Raw genomic sequence first — 23,835 nt, forward strand, 5'->3', positions numbered from 1 at the left:
CCCCCCCCCCCCCCCCCCCCCGCCGAATTCCTGTGTTGAAGTCCCAGTGTGTTGGTGTTTGGGATGGGGACTTTGGGAGGAAATTAGTGTTAGATGAAGTTGTGAAGTTCCCTGGTCTGATGGGAACAGTGCTTTGATTACAACAGATATTAGAGAGCTTGCTCTTTCTCTCTCCTCTCTCTATAAGGACATAGCCAGAGGTGGCCACCTGCCAGCCAGAAAGAGAGTTTCACCAGAACGTGACCATGCTGGTACCCTTCTAGCCTCCCGAACTGTGAGAAATATTTCTGTTGTTTAAGCCACCCAGTCTATGGTATTTTGTTATGGCAGCTCTAATAGACTAAAACATCTTGTTTTACATTTTCTATTTGGTACTTGATATTTTCCCTTGTCAGACACTGCTTCTGTGGGGAGGATTGATTAGGTTTATATCAGTCCCAGCAATGTCTGGGGCAGGAATTGGAGAGCCCTAGGCACCAGAGAGCTTGAGTCAATTACTTCTCACCCCATTTAACATAACCTCAGGTCACTTCTTTACCTGTTTCTCTAGAGGAAGAAGCTGCCTTTAGGAGGAGGCACCACTAAGATTATTGGCACTCCGCCCGCCCAATTTCTGGTGTTAGAGGAGTAGAAGGAGGGGGCCAGGGAAGGTTAGTGTGTATTCAGCTGTTTTCTAAGCGCCTGACTATTTTCCTGAGGACCTGAGGTCCAAGGAATGCATGTGTGGAGCCAGGTTGTGTGCACCTAGGTGCTGGAGCCTATGAAAAGCAAAAATCTGCAGGAGTTCTTCTGTTTTGTTATCCCACAGCCTCAAGTGAGCTGCCTCTTGCCTCAGGCCAAAGCCACCATTCCACACATTCCGGTTCCAAATGGGTCCTTGTGCCTCCAGGTGTTTCTCATAGTTCTTTCCACTTTTTCTCTGTAACTTCCGCAAGGGCTGATCTTCTGAGAAGGGTCAGCAGTTTTGCTAATTCAACATCTTGGCAGGAATTAGAGCCAGTGTCACATTTTTCTTAGCCTTCGTAGACTTCCTTTACATAGTTACGGGTAACTTTAATCTGACAAAAAAATGAGTTTGTTCAGGATTCCCAAGTCATCTGCAAGGCCTCTTCTGTGCTGTGTCTGAAACCCTCCACAAAGGCTGTGTGGAGGTGAGGCCGGCTGTAGCAAAGAGTCCCACAGAACCTTTTTGATCATCCATTGGTGTTTCACGGAATGTTTGGTCATCCAGCCCTGGTTGCCTTTTTGGATAGGTAGGCCCAACAGGCCCTTTAGGTAATGTGACTTATTCACTTCTCAGAGGGTCTCTGACTTAAAGTGTCTGTCCTTCTGCTTAGTAATGTTACTTGAAATTCTAATTCTGGACAGTTATTCTTGCCCAAGATTATCCCTGAATTTTTAAGTATTTTGTATCTTTCATTAAATTTATGTTCTGTTTATAATGAGTATGTTGATGTTAAAATCTTTTTTTTATTAAAAAATTTTTTTTTAATATTTTAAATTTTTAAAATATTTATTTTTGAGAGAGAGAGAGAGAGAGAGAGAGAAAATCTGAAGCAAGATCCAGGCTCTGAGCTGTCAAAACAGAGCCCAGTGTGGGGCTCGAACTCATGGACTGTGAGATCATGACCTGAGCTGAAGTTGGACATTTAACTGGCTGAGTCACCCCGGGGCCCCAATGTTTTTTTTTTTATTTTTGAGAGAGAGGGAGAGCATGAGCAAGGGAGATGCAGAGAGAGAAGGAAACACAGGATCTGAAACAGGCTCTGTGCTGATAGCAGAGAGCCCGATATGGGGCTCAAACCCAAACCATGAGATCATGACCTGAGCCAATGTCGGACGCTTAATCAACTGAGCTACCCAGGCTCCCTGATGTTAAAATCTTTTAAGTTACTTACATCAACAAAGAAACTTGCTCCTCCAGGAGAATGTACTATATTTGTTCTGTCATTTTGTTTACTGCCTGCTGTATCTCTGCCCCCACCAAAGAATTAGTTCATCCTGCAATGTTACCTTCCATTATAAACCCCTGTGTTGTACTTATTTTTCTTCTGTGTGATTCCAGAGACGAGACAGGACCTATTTCTCACTTTGTTTTGATGTAGGAAGTCTAGGTCCGAGGACCCAGAGAGGGTCCTGAAGGACCAGCCAAGAAGGTCCTTGGCTTCATGCAGGGTAGAAATCAAATGACAGCCTGGAGGAAGTGAGAGGAGAGTTTATTTAATAGTGTAAGTGATAGCGTACAGAAGAGGAGTATCTGGGAGCCTCAGAAAAGAAGTTACTCTCCCTGCTGCTTAGGTGTTTGTATTGGAAAGGGGCCCAGGATACACGTTCCTTCAGGAATCCAGGGTAGGGTCTGATCAAAGGCAAGTGTCAGGTGAACAGTAGGTGTTTTTCCATAAATCACCAAAGGTAGTGGGTATTGGCACCAGTGTCGACCGAGGTTTGAAGCTATCGTCCTGGAACTTGCTCGTGATCTCTTTCTTCTTAGATGTTTATCAGGTGTTTGGTGGCCTACGACAGAACTTGGAGAATGGTTAACTTTTTTGCTTCTCCTTAGAGTGGGATCATAGCTTCTTTGGTTTACTCAGATGCAAGGTGAAATATAGACCATGAGTAATTGGAGCCTAGCAGAGAAACAGTAGACATGGAGCCTTTCTAAATGGAGTCCCTTCCGTTTCTGTCAGTTTTGCATGCCTAGTCCTGGTAAAGGTCCTGCCAGATTTGCCACAGAGAAGGTGTTCTATATTGTTGAATTAAATTAATACCTAGCAAAGTACTTATGTTTATAACAGGAGTTGCATTCTAGATAGAAAAGTATGTACTCATATCCACAGTGGGTCCTATATTTTGGCAATGGTGTGTCGGGGCAGGTAGAGTCTATAGAACTTGATAAACTGATTAGATATTGATTGGAAGAAAGGAGAGAGGGGGAAAAGAATCAGGGATGATTCCTAAATTGGGCAGTTAAAGGGATGCCACACTGCTATTTATTTCCAGTGCATGTTTGGGTATAGAAAGAACTTGTGGGATGGGAGATAGATATGTTCTTGAAATATTTAGTTTGGGGTTTTTCTGAGATATTCAAGAGGGAGAAATGCAGGTCTGTATGCAGTTCTTGGAGAGAGGTGGGGGGGCTTGAGAGAGAGATTTTGAGGTTAATAGTTTTTCACGACTGGTTGAAGAAGAAATTGCTCAGGATTGAGGGCAAAGCCCCTAAGCACATCTAGTTTTAGCAGACAAGTACAGAAAAGGCACTGGGAAGGAGATTAAGAAGGGGAAACAGAGTGTTAACAAAGGATTTTATAGCAACACCCTTGGTTTCATCTCTGTGCAGAGACCAGATTTTCCTTTCAGCACTCTGTATTTGATCTTTGTCCCCATACCTTTCTTTGTTTTCAGCATTCTCTGCTGGAAGAGATTGTGGATGAAAAATAGTTTTATTTTTGAACCCAGCAATTGCTGGTTTCTTTACATTTCCTCTAAATTCTGCTCAAAAACAGAGTACTTTCTTCTCCAGCTCATCTCTCTAGTTGCACTTTATATCATATATATAAAAGAAACCAGTTGACACTTTGGACATTGTGCTTGAAAATTACCTTAGCTAGAAATAACAGTTCATTACCAGCATTTTGTTTTTTAATTTACCACAGGCAACAGTTTTGCTAAACTTTCTGCCCCTTCATAAGTGGTCTTCTTTCCTCCAGCTTCTGATAACATTTTAACTCACTCTCCTTAAAGTCCCAGCAGCCTCTTCAAGGCTCATCAGGCTTCTGCTAGTGAGATCCCTGTGGCCCTTCTCCTGTTCACATCTACCACCCAATCCCAAAGCTGATGTCACATGTTTTATGTTTTTATTATGTCACCACTCCAGTTCCAGGTGCCAGATTCTGTTCTGGAAACTATTGCTATTAAACAAACCACCCCAGACCTAGTCCCAGAACCTGCATCACTTTTCCTAACAGCCTGGGAAGTCACTTATTGTCACCTCACCACACTCTCTTGGTTATAAGCAAGGTAAATGCCAGCTTGGATTTAAGAAGAGAAGCAGACTCGATGCCTTTGTGGGTGAGCAGCAAATTTACACCATAGAAGAGCATGTGGAATTGGAGGTATTTTTGCAGCATAGTTGTAAAACATAGTTTGCCACAGATGGATAAAATAAAATACATAGAATTACAGAGGAAGCCAGGGGTACCTGGGTGGCTTAGTACGTTGAGTGTCCGACTTCAGCTGAGGTCATGATCTCATGGTTTGTAAGTTTGAGCCCTGAATCAGGCTCTGTGGTGACAGTGTGGAGCCTGGAGCCTGCTTTGAGTTCTGTGTCTCCCTCTGTCTCTGCTCCGCCCCTGCTGGCGCTCTGTCTGTCTGTCTGTCTCTCTCTCTCAAAAAAAAAAACACAAAAAACAAAAAAAACAAATTACAGAGGTAGCTCAATTATATTAAAATATTATTATCGAACTAATTATAATAAGGTATTTTGTATTTAGCATGCTACACAACAAGGTAGTGGCAGGCCTATAGTAAATTAGTAAATACAGTAAGTATTAGTGATTTTAGAAGTTGGAGTAAATAAAGAAATAATTCATTTTCCCATCCAAGTTCATAGGTCTTCTGAATTCTATCCACAGACCCTCCAGCCTCTAGATGAAGAGCCCTTGGATTAATGTAATGGTGTGAGCAGAAGTCTCACTGCCGTGGCCTGGGGAGTGAATGTGGTGAGGGGAAAGGCAGAGACTAAGGGGAGGACACCATAGGGTAAGTTTTATATGCTAGCATTTATTTACCTTAAAAATTTTTTTTGTTTATTTATTAATAAAATTAAAACAAAAAATAAAAAATTTTGTTCATTTTTGAGAGAGAGAGAGAGAGAGAGAGAGAGAGACAGAGCATGAGTGGGGAAGGGTAGAGAGAGGGCAGGGGGTGAGGGGGGGAAGACATAGAACCTGAAGCAGCCTCCAGGCTCTGAGCTGTCAGCATAGAGCCCGACATGGGACTTGAACCCACGGATGGGACTGCGAGATTATAACCTGAGCTAAAGTCTGACACTAAACCAACTGAGCCACCCAGGCACCCCCTATTTATTTACCTTTTAAGCTAAAGGTTTAATTGCTTTCTTAGGTAGAGTCTTAAAATATGCTTATGTAATGAGGGAAAGACACTAGTGAAGAGGGAAAGTTGAATATATAGGAAAGGTAAAGCCTATTTAAAAGGTTTCTGAGAAGGCAGGAGAGGGTGTGGTCCTGAAGTTAGGTAAAAGCATTTGACAGGAGGAGAAGTGAAAGCAGTTAGGGATATTTGTGGGGGCTGTTATCAGGTCACATGACACTGAGAAATATATGTAGGTATGATAAATTTCAACACAGGGGAAAGAGAGGCCAAGGCAAGCCCCAGAGAACATTATGGCAGATGTCTGGGAAAATATGAGAATATTGGGGATAGGGTAGGGAGGAAAAAAAGGTAATGAGACAGGGACAGAAAAAAGTAACTGATCATGTAAGAAGACAAACTTTGCCTAGTTTACAGTTTTCATTTAGTGCCTTCCTTAGACCAGTCATTTCCCTGACCATGGATATTGATACAAAGAAAAGTGGAATGAGAATAAAATGCAGTTGTGTTTTTGACTTCTGCTTATTTAGAGTTAACTTTTTCTGAATATCTTGGTTAGCATATATAATTAATACATGTATTGCTTTTGACACAAAATAACATGAATGCTGAAGATCTTCTTTTTCATGGATATTTGGGGTTGATACTGAAAAGCAGTGCATGTGTTTGCTGCTTACATGCTTATAGCTGGGTGGAAATTAGCCTCAAAGTGTCCATGGTTTTCTTTGTCATTAGCCAACAGATGCTTGCTGCGGTGTTCTGCTCACTGAGTCTGTATTTAATGTGCGGGTGATGCATCTCTGTACACTGATGGGAAGGGCTGTGCAATACAGTAGCTCATTTGTGTATAACAAATATCTGCCTTTAGCCGCACATCGATCCTTTACTAAATGAATTTTTTTTAAATCAAGCTGTTTTCAAAACCTGGTTGGCATATCTACCTTCATATTGCTTTGACTTTTTAGTGAGTTGATCCTGAATTTAGTATGTCCATCTTATAGGAGTAATGTTTTTGTTTTCTGTTAAAGAATTATTTCAGATCTTCTTGATACAATACAATTTTTAAAACTTTAGGTTGGTGATATATATCTTAAAGAAGCATAGGTTTTAGGCACAAATATTCATTTATACATGAGTATGCTGTGAAATTGCTAATTCACAATGTTGCATAATCAATATTAATACATACTAATGTGTAAATTTATATACTTATATATACATCTTGCCACAATTAAACTATTTTGAAATATATACATTATATATAATATATATTACATATGTAATATTGCAGATATATATTTTATTTTATTTTTATTTATTTTTAAATAGAGAGTGTACAAGTGGGGAAGAGGCAGAAAGAGAAGGAGACAGAATCCCTCTGAGTTGTCAGTGTAGAGCGTGATGTGGGGCTTGAACTCAGAAACCATGAGATCATGACCTGACCTGAAATCAAGAGTCAGATGCTTAACTGACTGAGCCACCCAGGCACAACTATTTTATTTTGTTTTTTTTTATTGTGGTAAAGTGTCCAAGCTCTCTCCACAGAGCCTGCCCCCCCCTCCTGCCCCGCCCCATTCCCCGCCCCACAATCTTCCCTCAATAGCTACCCCTTAGCTACCCTTCAGGTCTTGGGGTGCATACACCTGCATGAAGACCTGTTCTGGAAATGGACTCAGCCATTTGAGCTAGGTGTTCTGGAGTTCCGGTTAGGTGAAAAGTGGTCTCTGGGTGTGAGACCCAATAAGGCACTTACTCTTGGCCCTTTGCATTGCTTGTTATTTGAGAATGGTATGGCCTCATAAGGGCCAAGTCATGTTGCCTAGACATAAGCGTAGTAGTGATTTTAATAATCTTTTTTTTAAAACAGTTTTTATTTAAACTGTACCCAATGTGGGGCTCAAACTCACAACCCCGAGATCAAGAGTGGCACCTTTCTTCAGCTGAGCCATCCAAGCACCCTTAATATCTTTTTAAAAAAATGTTTATTTTTGAGAGACAGTGAGTAGTGAGAGGAGAGAGAGAATCCAAAGCAGGCTGTGTGCTACCTAACCGACTAAGTCACTCAGGCACCCTGCCCCTTAATAATCTTTTAATAGGGCTACCAAAATTGATTGAGTCCACCATTATTCCTTCCTTTTGTTGTCTTTTAGGGTTCCCAGATTCAATTTCAGTGTTGGGGACAGGAGTTCCCACACAACACTAAGCAGTTCTCAGACACCAGTAGGATTTATGAGAATTCAACTCAATTCTGATGCTGTCTACCCAGAGATAGCTTCAGATTCCACAGGTTAAGGGTTTAGTCCTACAAGACTGCCCTCACCCTCTACTTCACAGACACCTGTTGTAAAGTCTGTTACCTGTGCTTCTGACCAACCAGCTACAGATTGTAGGTTCCAGTGACCTCCAAATTGATTTGCTAGAGCAGCTCACAGAATTCAGGGAAACTCTTACTTACATTTACCAGTTTATTACAGGATATGAAAAAGGATATGAATCAACATCCAGATGAAGAGATACATAGGGTGATACATAGGGTGACATCCCAAACAAAGGAGCTTCTGTCGTTATGGAGCTGGGGGCCTGGCTCAGCGTTCTAGTTCCCCAAACATGGAAGCTCTCTGAAAAAGAAGACCAAAAAAACTGTCCTCTTGGGTTTTCATGGAGACTTCTTACATAGTCATGATTGACTAAGTCATTGGCCATTGGTTGATTCAACCTCCAGCCCCTCTTTCCTCCCTGAGGCCCTGGTGTGGAGTGAGGGTGATTGAAAGTTCCAACCCTCTGATCACATGGTTGATCCTCCTGGCAACAAATCCCCACCCTTGGGTGAGATACAAAAGACCACCTTCATTAATAAGACATCCATTTCATCTTTATGGTCTGAAGTGTTTTCAGGAACTGTGGTTGAAGATCAAATATATCTGAGAAATATATTTTGGTCATTTAGATGATATAAATTATTATAAATCATTATATCACATATGGCCAGAAGGATTTTTCTAAAGCCAAATCCATTATCACATCACTGCTGGAAACTTTTCAGTGCTTCACATTTTCATTGGGATTAAGTCCAAACTTCCTAACTTGTCTTATTGAAGATCCTTTGTTCCCCGTTCTGGTCATTGCTTATTTTTTCATCCTTACTTATTTTGGGGCTATGGTGTTGCCCTGCCAAATAAGTACTCTTTTCTATCTATACAACTTTGCACAGGCTGTAGGTCTTTCATGCTCCCCTTTTATTGTGAGCAGCCTCTCATATATCTACCAAACTCCTTATAACACTCAGTTAAAAAACTAGGTTGTCTGATAAGCCTTTTTTTTTCACTTCCCCAGGAAGAATTAAGTCCTTTCCCCTTCTGTATTTCCATTGTGATTTGTACACATTTCTGTTTTAGCACTTGTTTTGTTATGTAATATTTGCACATCTATAAGCCATACCCTCTGCCTCCAAAAACAAGGGCTACTGCAGTTCAGGGTAGTTCCAGATGTTTCCACTAAAAGTGCCTGGCATACAATAAGTGCTTAATGAATGTGTGTTGAATGAATATTGTAATTAGTGGAGTGCTTTAAGTGTGAACTGCTCTAAATGGAAGACTATGTTTATAGTCAGCTCTTACATGTCCAAGGTGATTGAGGAATGGAATATTCCAATAATTGTGCTATGTAATAGCCAATTATAAATGACCAACTTTAGGGGCGCCTGGGTGGCGCAGTCGGTTAAGCGTCCGACTTCAGCCAGGTCACGATCTCGCACTCCGTGAGTTCGAGCCCCGCGTCGGGCTCTGGGCTGATGGCTCAGAGCCTGGAGCCTGTTTCCGATTCTCTGTCTCCCTCTCTCTCTGCCCCTCCCCCGTTCATGCTCTGTCTCTCTCTGTCCCAAAAATAAATATACGTTGAAAAAAAAAAATTAAAAAAAAAAAAATAAATGACCAACTTTAGATAATTTTAATACAAAAATAATGGACTACACAGAATTTATCTGTCTTTATTAATTTATAAGATGCTTCAGCTTAATCGTTATGAATTATATGGCTCTTTTAGAGCTGTGGCTGAGGAAGTATAAGAAATCGAGTGGGGTTTGTCTCAAGCTGGTTTTTTTTTCCCCCCACAGATGAGTCTCTAATACACTCATTTACCTGTTATTTTGCTTACTTAAAAAGTATACTGTAAATTTAACAGTAGGTGAAAGGGATTCACAGTTACATTATTACCAAATGCCGTTTTAAAAACGTTTAGAAGACAGAAAGCTGCATACCTTAAGGTGTACATACTGCCTCAGTTCACCACACAGCTTGCTACATTTAGGCTGTGCCCTCTCATCTATTCAGTGGCAGTCCTTGCTGAGCCCTAGTGAAGTCTTATGAACTGAGCTAAGCAGTTAATTAGATGGTATTCTGTGGCCATGACTATTTCAAGAGTGCTTGTTCTCCACCCAAATTATATATTTATTCTTTTCCCATTCATGTGAAAGTAATGTGAGTGGTTGCTGCTCATTTGTGTATTAATTTAATGGTTCTCATCTGCTCTCACCTGCCAAACAACAGCGCTGCCAATTATTTGCAAGACTCAGAAATTACTTTTATGCATATGGACCTGCATTTTCATATCTTTGAAAATGGCTTTTTAACAGAGATCTGTTTGGAATAGAGAAAATGCTCTCACTGTATTTGCACAAATGATTTGAAAACCATCATGGTGGCTGAGCTCTGACTTTCTACATTGCTGTGTCATGTTCTCTTGTTAAACCTAAAAGTCTTCCTGCAAAACTGGGTCTTTTCTTTTTCTTTTTTTTTTTTCTAAATGTTTGAGAGAGAGAGAGAGAGAGAGAGAGTGCGAGTGGGGGAGAGGCAGAGAGAGAGGGAAACACAGAATCCGAAGCAGTCTTTAGGCTCTGAACTGTCAGCACAGAGCCCGATATGGGGCTTCAACTCACAAACTGTGAGATCATGACCTGAGCCGAAGTCAAACGCTTAATCGACTGAGCCACTCAGGCATCCCAAGCTTGGTCCTTTTTAAAACAGATGTATATTTTCTCAGTGACATCCAGAAACATGTATTGTAAATATGACTGTTACTTAGATATCATATTGTTCAGTTGGCTCATCTCTACGTGAATCCTTCTTTTGATCAGTTTCCCAGCCTGTCTGTCCCTTTAGCTGCATAATAATGTAGTTTTTCTAACAATTATTTTATGAAAATGAATCATCTTGACTTAAGTGCAAGAAGTGATTGACCTAACAGTTAACTTGAGAATCAGTTAACTTGAGAATCCTACATGAAAGGAAGAAGAGGATTGATGAAGTAATTTTTAAAAATGTGTTTATTAGAGTCACTAATGATAAAACAATGGGCTTCTTAATTGAGTATGGAAAAATATTCAGCAACTCACTAAACCAGCTGTTCTGTTTAAATAATCTGTGAATAAACAACAAAAATCCTTGCTACCTTATATTAAGTCAGTATCAGTGGAGGTTTTAATTTGGGAATATATCAAAGGACTTTGATTTGAGCATTTTTTAAAATTTTATTTTTAATTTTTTTAAATTTACGTCCAAATTAGTATATAGTGCAACAATGATTTCAGGAGTAGATTCCTTAGTGCCTCTTACCCATTTAGCCCATCCCCCCTCCCACAACCGCTCCAGTAACCCTCAGTTTGTTCTCCATATTTATGAGTCTCTCCTGTTTTGTCCCTCTCCCTATTTTTATATTATTTTTGTTTCCCTTCCCTTATGTTCATCTGTTTTGTCTCTTAAAGTCCTCATATGAGTGAAGTCATATGATATCTGTCTTTCTCTGACTAATTTCGCTTAGCATAATAGCTTCTAGTTCCATCCACGTAGTTGCAAATGGCAAGATTTCATTCTTTTTGATTGCCGAGTAATACTCCATTGTATGTATATACCACATCTTCTTTATTCATTCATCCCATCGATGGACATTTGGGTTCTTTCCATACTTTGGCTATTGTTGATAGTGCTGCTATAAACATGGGGGTGCATGTGTCCCTTTGAAACAGCACACCTGTATCCCTTGGATAAATGCCTAGTAGTGCAATTGCTGGGTCATAGGGTAGTTCTATTTTTAGTTTTTTGAGGAACCTCCATCCTGTTTTCCAGAGTGGCTGCACCAGCTTGCGTTCCCACCAACAATGCAAAAGAGATCCTCTTCCTCTGCATCCTCACCAACATCTGTTGTTGCCTGAGTTGTTAATGTTAGCCATTCTGACAGGTGTGAGGTGGTATCTCATTGTGGTTTTGATTTGTATTTCCCTGATGATGAGTGAAGTTGAGCATTTTTTCATGTGTCTGTTGGCCATCTGGATGTCTTCTTTGGAGAAGTGTCTATTCATGTCTTTTGCCCATTTCTTCACTGGATTATTTGTTTTTTTGGGTATTGAGTTTGATCAGTTCTTTATAGATTTTGGATTCTAACCCTTTATCTGATACGTCATTTGCAAATATCTTCTCCCATTCTGTCGGTTGCCTTTTAGTTTTGCTGATTGTTTCCTTTACTGTGCAGAAGCTTCTTATTTTGATGAGGTCCTAGTAGTTCATTTTTGCTTTTGTTTCCCTTGCCTCTAGAGATGTGCTGAGTAAGAAGTTGCTGCAGCCAAGATCAAAGAGGTTTTTGCCTTCTTTCTCCTTGAGGATTTTGATGGCTTCCTGTCTCACACTGAGGTCTTTGATCCATTTTGAGTTTATTTTTGTGTATGGTGTAAGAAAGTGGTCCAGGTACATTCTTCTTCATGTCGCTGTCCAGTTTTCCCAGCACCACTTGCTGAAGAGACTGTCTTTATACCATTGCATATTCTTTTCTTCTTTGCCAAATATTAGTTGGCCATATGTTAATGAGTCCATTCCTGGGTTCTCTATTCTGTTCCATTGATCTGAGTGTCTGTTCTTGTGCCAGTACCATACTGTCTTGATGATTACAGCTTTGTAGTATAGCTTGAAGTCCGGGATTGTGATGCCTCCTGCTTTGGTTTTTCTTTTTCAAGATTGCTTTGGCTATTTGGGATCTTTTCTGGTTCCATACAAATTTTAGGATTATTTGTTCTAGCTCTGTGAAGAATGCTGGTGTTATTTTGATAGGGATTGCACTGAATATGTAAATTGCTTTGGGTAGTGTTGACATTTTAACAATATTTGTTCTTCCTATCCAGGAGCATGGAATCTTTTTCCATTTTTTTGTGTCTTCTTCAATTTCTTTCATAAGCTTTCTATAGTTTTCAGTGTATAGATTTTTCACCTCTTGGGTTAGATTTATTCCTAGGTATTTTATGCTTTTTTGTGCAACTATAAATGGGATCGATTCCTTGATTTCTCTTTCTGTCGCTTCATTGTTGGTGTATAGGAATGCAACTGATTTCTGTGTGTTGATTTTATATCCTGCAACTTTGCTGAATTCATGAATCAGTTCTAGCAGTTTTTTGGTGGAATCTTTTGGGTTTGATTTGAGCATTTTAATGTTAAGAAGCTGACTGATTTCTGTTAAATACAGAATGCAAACATTTATGTCATTATAGTATGACTATTTTTAAAATTTTATTAATGTTTATTTTTGAGAGAGAGAGAGAGTGTGTGTGTGTGTGTGTGTGAGCAGGCAAAGGGAAGAGAGAGGGGTGTACACAGAATCTGAAGCAGGTCCCAGGCTCTGAGCTGTCGGCACAGAGCCTGACGCGGGGCTCAAATTCCCTAACCATGAGATCATGACCTGAGCCAAAGTCGTATGTTTAACTGAGTGAGCCACCCAGGCACCCCAATTTATAGTATGACTTTAAAAATAATTATTACCTGGGGGTGCCTAGGTGGCTCAGTTGAGCACCCAAATCTTGATTTTGGCTCAGGTCATGATCTCACAGTTCGTTAGTTTGCGCCCCACGTTGGGCTCTGTGCTTCTTGCTGATAGCTTGGAGCCTGCTTGGGATTCTCTCTCTCCCTCCCTCTCTGCCCCTCCCCCATTCCCCGCTCTGTACCTCTCTCTCAAAGTAAATAAATAAACTTAAAAAAAAATTATTATTACTACCTGAATAAAAAAATGTGGTTACTTGCAAAGGCGTACTCTTTGGTATAAGTCAAGTTATGAGTAAAAAAGATTTTCAGTCTCTCTTTTAAGAGAATCAGTATTCAGTGTCCTAGGTTTAACTTGTGGTTTCATCACTAACTAGTTGTCTATCTTTAGTGCCTTGTGCTTTCTCAACAGTCCAGTTAACTATCTTATAGTGAAGATCAGTTGGATCTTCAATATATGAAAGCACTCTGTATATGTATACCACATTTAGGAATTTAAACAAGAGTTTTAGCCCCTTTTCTGCCTGCTTTGTGACTTTGGGCTTATCATTTAAACTCTCTGAACTTTTCTTCCTTTCTAGGTAAAACAGAGGAATTTGGCCTGTATATTCAACTCCAGGGGCACTTTTTACATTGTTTTTAACTCTTACAATCTGCAATTTATGATTATTTCTCTTTCCCCCTTTTTAACATGTGTTTGCCTCTCTTCTTCCTACTGATAATGATGATTGCCAAATAATAAGACTGGAATTCATTAATCTTTACCTATTACATTTCATTTAATCTTTCTATTAATCTTGTGAGCATAGATGGCAGTAGCCTTATTTTACTGATGAGGAAAACTGAGGTTCAGAAAGTTGCACAGCCAGTTAGCATAGTGTTAGAAGTGGGATACTAGTCCCTGATGCCAGTGTTTTTTTTTTTTTTTTTTTTATTAAAAATTAAGCATGCAGCTTATGTGAAGGCACATTGCCACATACCTCATCTAAAGGAAGCTTTTGATCTTCATTGTTTTCCTATTCCTTTTTTTCCTTAAAGTGAATAGTTAGAGCCTTACCAAAATGCTTTTGTAGAAAAAATGCATCTATTCAATAGCAGTAAGCATTGTTTGGGAATTTTAACTTTATAGTACCATTACAAAAAATCTGTTTAGCATTATGTAACATGTATCTGGGAATCTTTCATTGCTGGAAAACATAGTGTGACCTTCAAATAGATGAGTTCGTTCTATTTTAATAGGTTTGTTTTATTTTAATTTAATTTAATTTAATTTTATTTTAAAATTTTATTTAAATCCAAATTGGTTAACCTATAGAGTAATAATTTCAGGAGTAGAATTTAGTGATTCATCACTTACGTATAACACCCAGTGCTCATCCCAAGTGCCCTCCTTAATGCCCATCGCCCATTTAGCCCATCCCCCCACCCCAAACCCTTCCAGTAACCCTTAGTTTTCTCTATTTAAGAGTCTTTTATGGTTTGCCTCTTTAATGTTATACTTAAAATTTTTTTTTAAATGTTTTATTTTATATTTGAGAAAGAGAGAGATGGAGCACGAGCAGGGGAGGGACAGAGAGACAGAGACAGAATCTGAAGCAGGCTCCAGGGTCTGAGCTGTCGGCACAGAGAGCCCGATGGGGGCTTGAACCCAGGGTCAGTGAGATCATGACCTGAGCCACCCAGGTGCCCCATAATGTTATACTTTTAAACCAGAGGGCTTGTTCTGCACTTGCTAGAGAAGGAAAACAGGCGATCTAAGTACTTACTAAGTTTTTTTTCTTCTTTTTAAATCCTAATTTATTTTATGATTCCAGGAAGAGGGTTACACATGGCAAGATTTTCTAAAATTGCTAAAAATTTCTATTCTAGGAGAGTATTGTTTTATGGTGTCCATTTTTTACATTTAAATTTCAAAAAGAGGCACCTGAGTGGCTCAGTCAGTTAAGTTTGGGATTCTCTCCACACCCCCCCCCCGCCCCCAACTTGTACACATGTGTACTCTCTCTCAAAATAAATAAATAAACCTAAAAAAAAAAAAAAAAGAAATCCATGGGCTATCTGAAATGAGTAGGTCAGGCAGTGATTAGGACAAGCACATTGAGAAATACTCATTTCTGTTTTGAGTTCATTTATGAGTTCTGTGTTTTAACATTTCCTTTGTAAGCTTCATTTTTTAATTTTTTTTTTCAACGTTTATTTTATTTTTGGGACAGAGAGAGACAGAGCATGAACGGGCGAGGGGCAGAGAGAGAGGGAGACACAGAATCGGAAACAGGCTCCAGGCTCTGAGCCATCAGCCCAGAGCCCGACGCGGGGCTCGAACTCACGGACCGCGAGATCGTGGTCCCAACCCTTTGTAAGCTTCAGATAGCCTCTCATCCAGATATGGCAGTCCTACACATTGATCTAACTTAAAACACTATTGCTTTCTGGGTGACCAGAACACTCTTTCTGGTGACAACACTGGTTCAGCCAAGACTCTGCTCCTAATCCTTCCTGGTTCAGAAACTTCTGTCCTTGGGACATTTCTTTAATTCGTGTTTCTGTTTTTTGTTGAAGTGGTGTATTACTAGTCCAAAAGTGAGTTTGCATGAGTAGCTCATTGGTCACAGTTATTTTTATTTTTCCAACTGATGACTCTGAAATGACTGTGGCACTTTGAGGAGATCTTATCTGTTGCCATTCTTAAGCCTATTCACAAAACTCTAGCCACATCAGCCTTCTTTTCTGTTCTGTAAATATACCAAGTGGATTCTAGCCTTGGGGTCTTGTATACTTGTCCCTCTGTGGGCAATGGTCTTCCCTGAAGACTGTTGCTTGGCTATGTATCCTCCTTGTCATTTAAATCTCAGCTGAAATGTCCCTTCTTCAAAGAGGTTTTCCTTGGCAACTCACTATAAATTAGTACTCCCCCCCCCCAACACTCTATTACATGGCCATGGTTTATTTTCTTCTTAGCATCTAATGATGAATTGATATTTATTTCTCATTTATTTCCTCTGATGGGGACAGGGATGTTATGTTTTGTTCACTGCTGTATTGCTAGCACCTAGAACAGTGTCTGCCACAGTAGGCATTCCAGTAAATATTTGTTGATTGACCAAATGAATGCGTACTTTTTCTATTAACTATTTATAAATCCTTTTTCTTTTTTTGGTAGTCAGGAAAGTACAATTGATATTCTTACAATTAATATTTATGTACTTTTGACATTTTTATCTTCCTTTACTGTTCTATTCCCTACTTGAATTCTTTTAGAGGAAGGGGGAGAGAGTCTTCTAGTTTTCAAACTCTTGAGATGTGACTGTTTCAATTTATCTACTGCTTGCTAGATAGGTGTGTGAGCTGGTGCAGCCTAGTCACAGATGCAATTAACAGGTAGGAAAATTGGCTCCTAACAGCTGCTTCAGTCCTGCTTGAGTTGGCCTCATCCCCAAGGGACTGTCTGTGTCTGCCTAACAAAATGAAATTGCCTTCCTGTAAACATTTTTTTTCTAGGATTATAGAAGAGAAACAAATTCTAGGTTTATGAAATGAGTTAAAATGTGTCAACAGAATAGAAAAGACTAATGACCTGCTGCAGTAATTTGAATTCTGAGGCACGGCAGCAACATTTATTTTCAGAAGAGTTGACATTGAAACTGTAGCACTTTTAGTTCTATTGAAATGACTTTATCATGCCAGAAGGGTAGATTTAATAACTTATTTATTGGTGTTGGTGAGGAAAGTGACAGTTCTCTAAAATACAATGTTTGACCCTCAGAGCTTTGGTTTGTAGCATAGATTTTGTGTCCTTGCTCCTTCAGTTAACTCTACGGAAAGGGGCAGATTTTGGAAAGAATACAACTTGATTTCCTCTCCATTTCATTCGCCAACTGTTTGATTCATTCAGTATGGGTTGCATTTGACAATGATAGAAGATGTTAAGCATTGCGTGTGCCATAACCAATACATATATCCATTTAAAAAAGATATGAATGGGTTTTATGTGAACAGTATGCCAGTTCTGGGTTTTATGTTGACATATGTTTCGTTGTTAGCAAACATTAAGTTGATCTGCATTGCTCCTTTTTTGATAAATTTTGTTTGATGTGATTCGTAATCTGAGCTAGTTGTGAAATGTGCTCCCCTTAAAAGTCACCTTCTGATCAGTACTTCCTTCCTTTCATCATTTTATAATTTCTGGCCTTTCGTGAAACTAAAAGAGTTTGTGCCATTAAATTCTGCTTTAATATTTTGTTATAAAATAAGAAGCTTCTTCTATTATGAGGGTATTAACTTAGGTTTTTGATGAATGAGCTGTGCCTTTGTTATGCTAATATGATGACTTATGGTGGATATCTAGGTAGCAACAGGATGGGGTCTGGTCACCAAAAACAGCAACCACATGATTAGAGGGTTGGGACTTTAGGCCAGTCTGATATCACGGGAAGTGGATAAAGTATGGAGACAGAGTTCAGTCATGCGGCCAGTGACTTAATCAATCATGCCTGTGTAATGAAGTCCCAAAAAGAACTGTGGACACCAAAGTGGACCTTCTTGGTTGGTGAACATATTGATGTTCTGGGAGGATGACACATCCTGACTCATGGGGAGATGGCATGGAAATTCTTCATTTGCACCTGCCCCCCAACCTTGCCCTTTGTGTATCCTCTATAATAAAACTGTAATTATACATACGCTTTCCTGAGTTCTGTGAATTATCCTAGCAAATTATCAAACTGAGGATCATGAGATCTCTGAATTTAGGATCAGATGAGTAGAAATGCAGGTGGCCTGAGAACCCCTGAAGTACAGCTGGCATCTGAAGTAAGTGCAGTCTTGTTTGGGATAATGCTCTTTGTGCTTGTGGGTGGGAGCAGTGTGGGTGGTTAATGCCAGAATTGGACATTGCAGCACACTCATTTAGGGTTGAAACAGAATAGTGATATACATTTGTTATAATTAATGAATCAATATTAATACATTATTATAAACTAAGGTGCATAGTTTGCATTAGGGTTCATTCTTTATATGGTACAGTTGCATGGGTTTTGACAAATTCATAATGTCATGGGTCTGTCATTACAGTGTCATACAGAATAGTTTTGCTGCTCAGTAAATCCCATGTTCACTTATTCATCTTTCTCCCAAACTCCTGATGACACCATTCATCTTTTTACTGTCTTTATAGTTTTGTCTTTTTCAGATTGCCATATAGTTGGAATCATATGGTATGTAATCTTTTCAGACTGACTTCTTTCACTTATCAATATGCTTTTAAGGTTCCGCCATGTTTTTTTGGTAACTTAATAGTTCATTTATTTTTATTGCTGAATAATACTTGATTCTGTGTATTTACCACAGTTTATCCATTCAGCAATTGAAGGATATCTTGATTGCCTCTAAGTTTTGGCAATTGTGAGTAAAGCTGCTATAACATCCATGTGCAGATTTTTATATGGACATTAATTCTTAAATCAGAGTGCAATTGCTGGATCATATAGTAAGATTAAGTTTAGCTTTGTAAGAAACTGCCAAACTATTTTGCATTCCCACTGGTAATCAATGAGAGTTCTTGTTGCTTATATCCTTGTCAGCATTTGGTGTTGTCAATGTTTTGAATTTTAGCCATTCTAAAAGGTGTGTAGTGTGGTCTCTTGTTCTAATTTGCAATTCCCTAATGGTATTTGATGTTGAGCATTTCTTTATATATTTATTTTCTATCTTTAAAAAAAATGTTTATTTTTGAGAGAGACAGCATGAGTGAGGGAAGGGCAGAGAGAGAGAGAGAGAGAGAGAGCCCTGGACAGAGGATTTAAAGTGGGCTCTGAGCTGACAGCAGAGAGCCCAATATAGGGCTCAAACTCATGAACCTCGAGATCATGACCTGAGCTTAACTTGGATGCTTAACCGACAGAGTCACCCAGGGGCCCTTATTTTCTGTCTTTATAACTGTTTTGGTTAGGTGTTTGTTCAGATCTTTTGTCTATTTAAAAAAAAATTTTTTTTTTAAGTAATCTTTCTGTCCAAAGTGGGGCTTGAACTCACATGATACTAAGATCAGGAGTAGTCACATGCTCCACCAACTGAGCCAGCACCCCTTTTGTCCATTTTTTAATCATGTTTTTTGTTATTGTTGAGTGTAAGAGTTCTTTGTATATTTTGTGTAACAGTTCTTTATCAGAAATGTCTTTCACAAATATTTTGTCGCAGGGTGTGGCTTGTCTTTCCATTAACCATGTCTTTTGTAGAGCAGATGTTTTTCATTTTAATGAAGTCCAACTTACGAATGATTCCTTTATTTCTTGGGTCATGCTTTTGGTGGTATATTATGTAAAAACTCATCACCAAACCCAAGGTCACCTAGATGTTTTTTAATGTCATCTTCTACAAGTTTGTAGTTTTTGGCTTTACATTTAATTCTGTGATCCTTTTGAGTTAATTTTGTGTAAATTTTGTTTTACACTTTAAAAATTTATAAAATATTTCATGCATACAGATAGATGTAAAAACTAATGTAATGACCCACATATAAAGTACCTAGCAAATGGCTTTATAATATAACATTTTACCTTGTAAATCTACATTAAATCTAAAATAAATGCAGTTGAGTCCCCTGTGAATCCCTCTTAATTTCATCTCTCTCTTATTCTCAGAACTAATCAATTCTGTGAATTTGGTATTTTTCAAATTCAATCCATGCAATGTTTTTATAGTTTATTAAATATTTATGTCTCACATGGTAATGTTATATATTGTTTATATAGCATATCGTATATAGAGTAATTGGTATCGTATAATACCATATATAATTGATATTTTTTACAAGTTTTAAAATATCACATTAACATTATGTGTATTACATATACTTCAGCAACGTGCTTATTTCAAAACAGCATTGTTTATGTGATTTAGAGGATTTTTTTTCCATAGGAAAGAATATGTTAATTGAGAGCTATGTAATGTTGAAGAGTTAATTTACCATTGGTTGTAATTTTATTTTGGTTTCTCATATTAGCATAGATATAGTTCTGACCTGAGGGTTAAATTTTTGAATGCTCAAACATTATATCTTTAATATTTGTAATGTGGTATGTTTTTAGAGGCTTACTAAATTAATACTTTTTAAAATAAAAAAATAGTAATATCTTTGTTTTAGGAATTTTTTTGGGGTGTGTGTGTGTGTGAGGGGAATTTTTAGAATGCACACACAAGTGAGATTCGATTGTTGATATGGTATGGTGTTTCCCAGCTACCCTGTTAAGGATACTCAACAGGAGCCAGAAAAACTTAATTATTTAAACTGTGTTGCTAGTTGGAGAGCCTGCCTTTGATAGATTTCTTTCTGAGGGCTCTTTCTAAGTTGTGGATTTTCTTTAACCACTAGTTTCTGAAAGAAAATACCGTTTCTAGGTTAAATCAGAAGATCTCTACAATTCAGAGTGTAGGTAAAGCTGCAGCTTCCTCCATTAGCTTCAGGAAAGTGACTTGATTTCTGTAGGGGTAAGAAGGATTGACTAATTATTTATGCTGATCTATGCAGCCAGTTTCATCCAGTAAAAGCAGAAGCTGTCGTTCTTTGTAGAATTTCCTGTGACCTAAATTAAATCTGTACCATACAAGATTGCCATCTTTAGAGAAGGCTACTCCCATTGTCTGCTGTGTTAATTGTGCATGCTAACCTGTCACTGTTAATTTAATTATTATTGCTCATTTAAAAACCTTTAACTGGTGTCTAGTTTGAGTTCTGTAGCAAACAAAAACAAAACAAAACAAGCTTGTGTTTGTACACATTTGAAAAATAATGACCTCTCTCTCCCCCCAAGATCATTTATTATAGGTTGCAGAAAGCTGTATAATGACATTTCCAATCCCGATTATTTTTCTATTGACATCTTGAAAAATCTGTTCTGATGTAAAGCATCATTGGCAGATTCAGTTGAAACTTAGAACAGCCTAAAATGCCAAGAGAAGTGACCTTCAAGTTCCTGCTCTTCCTACTCAACTCTTGCATGAAATGCTGAAATAGTTTCTCCCCTGTGTTCTCTTCAAGGATAAAATGGGTTCCAGATTTCTTCTCTTCGCACCCGTCTTCTGTTAAAAGACTGTGTTCATGTTGGTGCTATACTAATAAAGGGGTACTGAAAAGTGACTTTTTCCTATTGAATTTTCCAGAGTTCATTGTTTGCATTATGCTGTGGTTTGTATCATTTTATTCACAGGAATTGGCCCTTGGCATATGTTTTGTAACATTATCTCTAAGACAAAGGTGTAAATTAAAAATTGAGTTAGTGTAGAATCTTTGTGCCAGAGTATAGTATATCTTCTGTTTGTGATTTTATGTTTTGGTCTTTAAATTACAGGTGATGTACTCAGACATCAGGATGTTATAGACCTGTTAATTTCAGACAAATAATCAAATTTTAAGTTTGGTCATGTTACTTTTTAGGTTATTGATTATAATCTCAGTGATTATTCTTCCCTGATTTTTAAAAATCGATATTTACTGAAGTTTTATTCTCTCAAATAAGTGAAATATTTCTGGCTCCTTTAAAAATAAATAATATTACTTTTGTCTTAGCATACATAGAACAGTTTTGCTTTGTGTGTGTGTGTGTGTGTGTGTGTGTGTGTGTGTGTTTTAAAGTAGAGCTCTCATGACTGTATCGTCTTGTCTCATTTAAGTTCATTTGGATTTCCTTTACTCCCCTGTTTCCTATACTTTTGGAGCATGCAATCATGCTTCTCACTGCTGGCATCCTGAGGGTTAGGCCCATCTCTTACTGGTTATTTTGTTGTCTTTGTCTATTTCCCTATCACTACTCATTTTGCTTCCTCCCATAAACACCCACTCTAATCTAGTTAATATATGTCTTTAGATATTTGTGTATCTTTGGAAAATACATAGTGTTTGGAAAAACACTAGTGTTTGTGTATCTTTGGAAAATACGTAGTGTGTAAGTTTGTAATTTTCATGAATGCCATTTGGCTGTACGTCTCATTTTATTTTTTTAAATTCGGCTTTTAAAACTTAAATGATGTATCTTTTTTGCTGTATCTAATTCTGGTTCATTACTTTTGACTGCTGTAGAGTATTTGGTCATGTGCATATTCTTATCCATGCATACTATGTATCCATCTTACTTACACACTCCCCTAAGTGGCATTTATGTACTATAAACAATACTGCAATAATAATCTTCATTTTATTTTGTGGAGATACATGCTGAGGAGTGGTATTGGTGGGTTGTTGGGAGTCCATTATTAAGTTTACTAAGTATTGCCAAATTGCTCTGAGAACAGCCAGACAGTTTATACTCCTTTGAGCTGTGCATGAGGATTCAGACCATTTTTCAGTGTAAGCAATGTGGCAACCTAATTGGCCTGAAGAGTTGCTCTTATGGACATGATTGATAAACTCCCAAATTATTTGTCTATAAATAAAGTAAAACCAAAATGGGTTACTGTCAGCCCTCAACTCAAAAGATACTCATGTATGGAAAAGCTGCCTTGGTTCCTGATAGAGGTTCATGTAAAGGGAGATTTTTGATGAAAGAATATAAGGGTGAGCCCTCATTGCCAAATAACTCAGCACGCTGTGAATATTAGATTCTTTGTGCCCAGCATGGTTCTTGTAATACAAACGTGAATGAGGCAGAATCTTTGCTCCTGAAGCTCTTTGGTTGTGGGACAAGTGAGTACAGTACTTTGTGATTATCTTTTTTGGGGTGATCTGTTTGCTTCTTCTGTGAGAAGTTGGCTCTGGTCATAGCAGCCCTGCTTGAGTCACTGTTACTCTTTCTGCCTTGCTTTCTAAAATTAAGATTCACAGGTACCTGGCCTATTAACTATGGCCATTCAGGATCCCATCAGTCGATCATCCTGCCTGACCTAGTAAAAGATCCCCTAGGAAGGGGTGTTAGTGTGGTCTTTGCATCCCGAAGTATGTGGTGTTTGGGGTGGGAGGGATGGCATGTTAAAAGTCCCTTTGAATTGGTACAGTGGAAATCAGAAAATATTATCTAGAAGTATGGATTAATTAAATGTAGGAAGAGGCAGCATGATGTATATTATATGGCAAGAAGGCAGATAATAGTGCTGGGCAAAATAGCAGACAGAACACATTTCCCAGCCTTCACTCATCTAAATTCTCATTGAAAAGACCAATAGATAAATACATGGATGGGGAAAAAACCCCTTCATATGTGTTAGAAACTAGAGCTTGATGCTGCTCATATGCCAGAAAACCTAGGATAATTTTTGGTAGGCAGTTCTTCAGTGTAGGAGAACTCCTAACTTGGGAGGGGCAGGGGCACCTGGCTGGCTCAGTCCATAGAGCGTGCAACTCTTGATCTCAAGGTTGTGAGTTCAAGCCCCATGTTGGGTGTGGAGATTATTTTTAAAAAAAATGATAAAATATACCCGAAAAATTAAAAAAAAATATATATATATTAATTTGGGAAGGGCAGTCTTTTTTTTTTTTTTTTTTTTTTAAGAGACAGCATGAGCAGGAGAGGGGCAGAGAGAGAGGCAGACACAGAGTATGAAGCAGGCTCCAGGCTCTGAGCTGTCAGCATAGAGCCCATTGCAGAGCTCAAACTCATTAGCGGTGAGATCATGACCTGAGCTGAAGTTGGATGCCCAATTTTCGGAGCCACCCAGGCTGCCGGGAACAGCAATCTTGAAGAGTGGTCCCACAAGGCACCTTATTTATATTTCTCTTGGAGCTCCTGGTTGGTTCAGTCATTAAGCATCTTACTTTGGCTCAGGTCATGATCTCATGGTTAGTGAGTTTGAGTCCCACATGGGGTAATTTCGAGCCTGGCTTCCGGTGAGCATGAGCCCCGCCTGCTTCCACTGAGCTCAAACCCCATTTCAGGTGAGTCCTGTTTGTTTCTTCCTTCCTTCCTTCCTTCCTTCCTTCCTTCCTTCCTTCCTTCCTTCCTTCCTT

The 23,835-nt window shown here is 38.6% G+C and overlaps 1 protein-coding gene across 4 annotated transcripts in view; it reads left to right on the forward strand.

Moving 5' to 3' along the window:
* The window catches only part of PEAK1 (pseudopodium enriched atypical kinase 1), a 313,736-nt gene that overhangs the window by 55,845 nt on the left and 234,056 nt on the right, over window positions 1-23,835 (forward strand). For 2 of the 4 annotated variants that reach the window (XM_040493341.1, XM_040493338.1), the window contains exon 2: window positions 4,632-4,758. The exons of 1 other annotated variant lie outside the window; for it this stretch is intronic. The gene's annotated coding sequence lies outside the window, so the exon portion shown is untranslated. Of the gene's footprint in view, window positions 1-4,494; window positions 4,759-23,835 lie in introns of those variants that run through there. One more of the 4 variants, XM_040493339.1, reaches the window with a different exon arrangement.

Source organism: Herpailurus yagouaroundi, unplaced genomic scaffold, assembly GCF_014898765.1.
Source record: "Herpailurus yagouaroundi ecotype Mexico unplaced genomic scaffold, PumYag 184, whole genome shotgun sequence".
Lineage (NCBI taxonomy): Eukaryota > Metazoa > Chordata > Mammalia > Carnivora > Felidae > Herpailurus > Herpailurus yagouaroundi.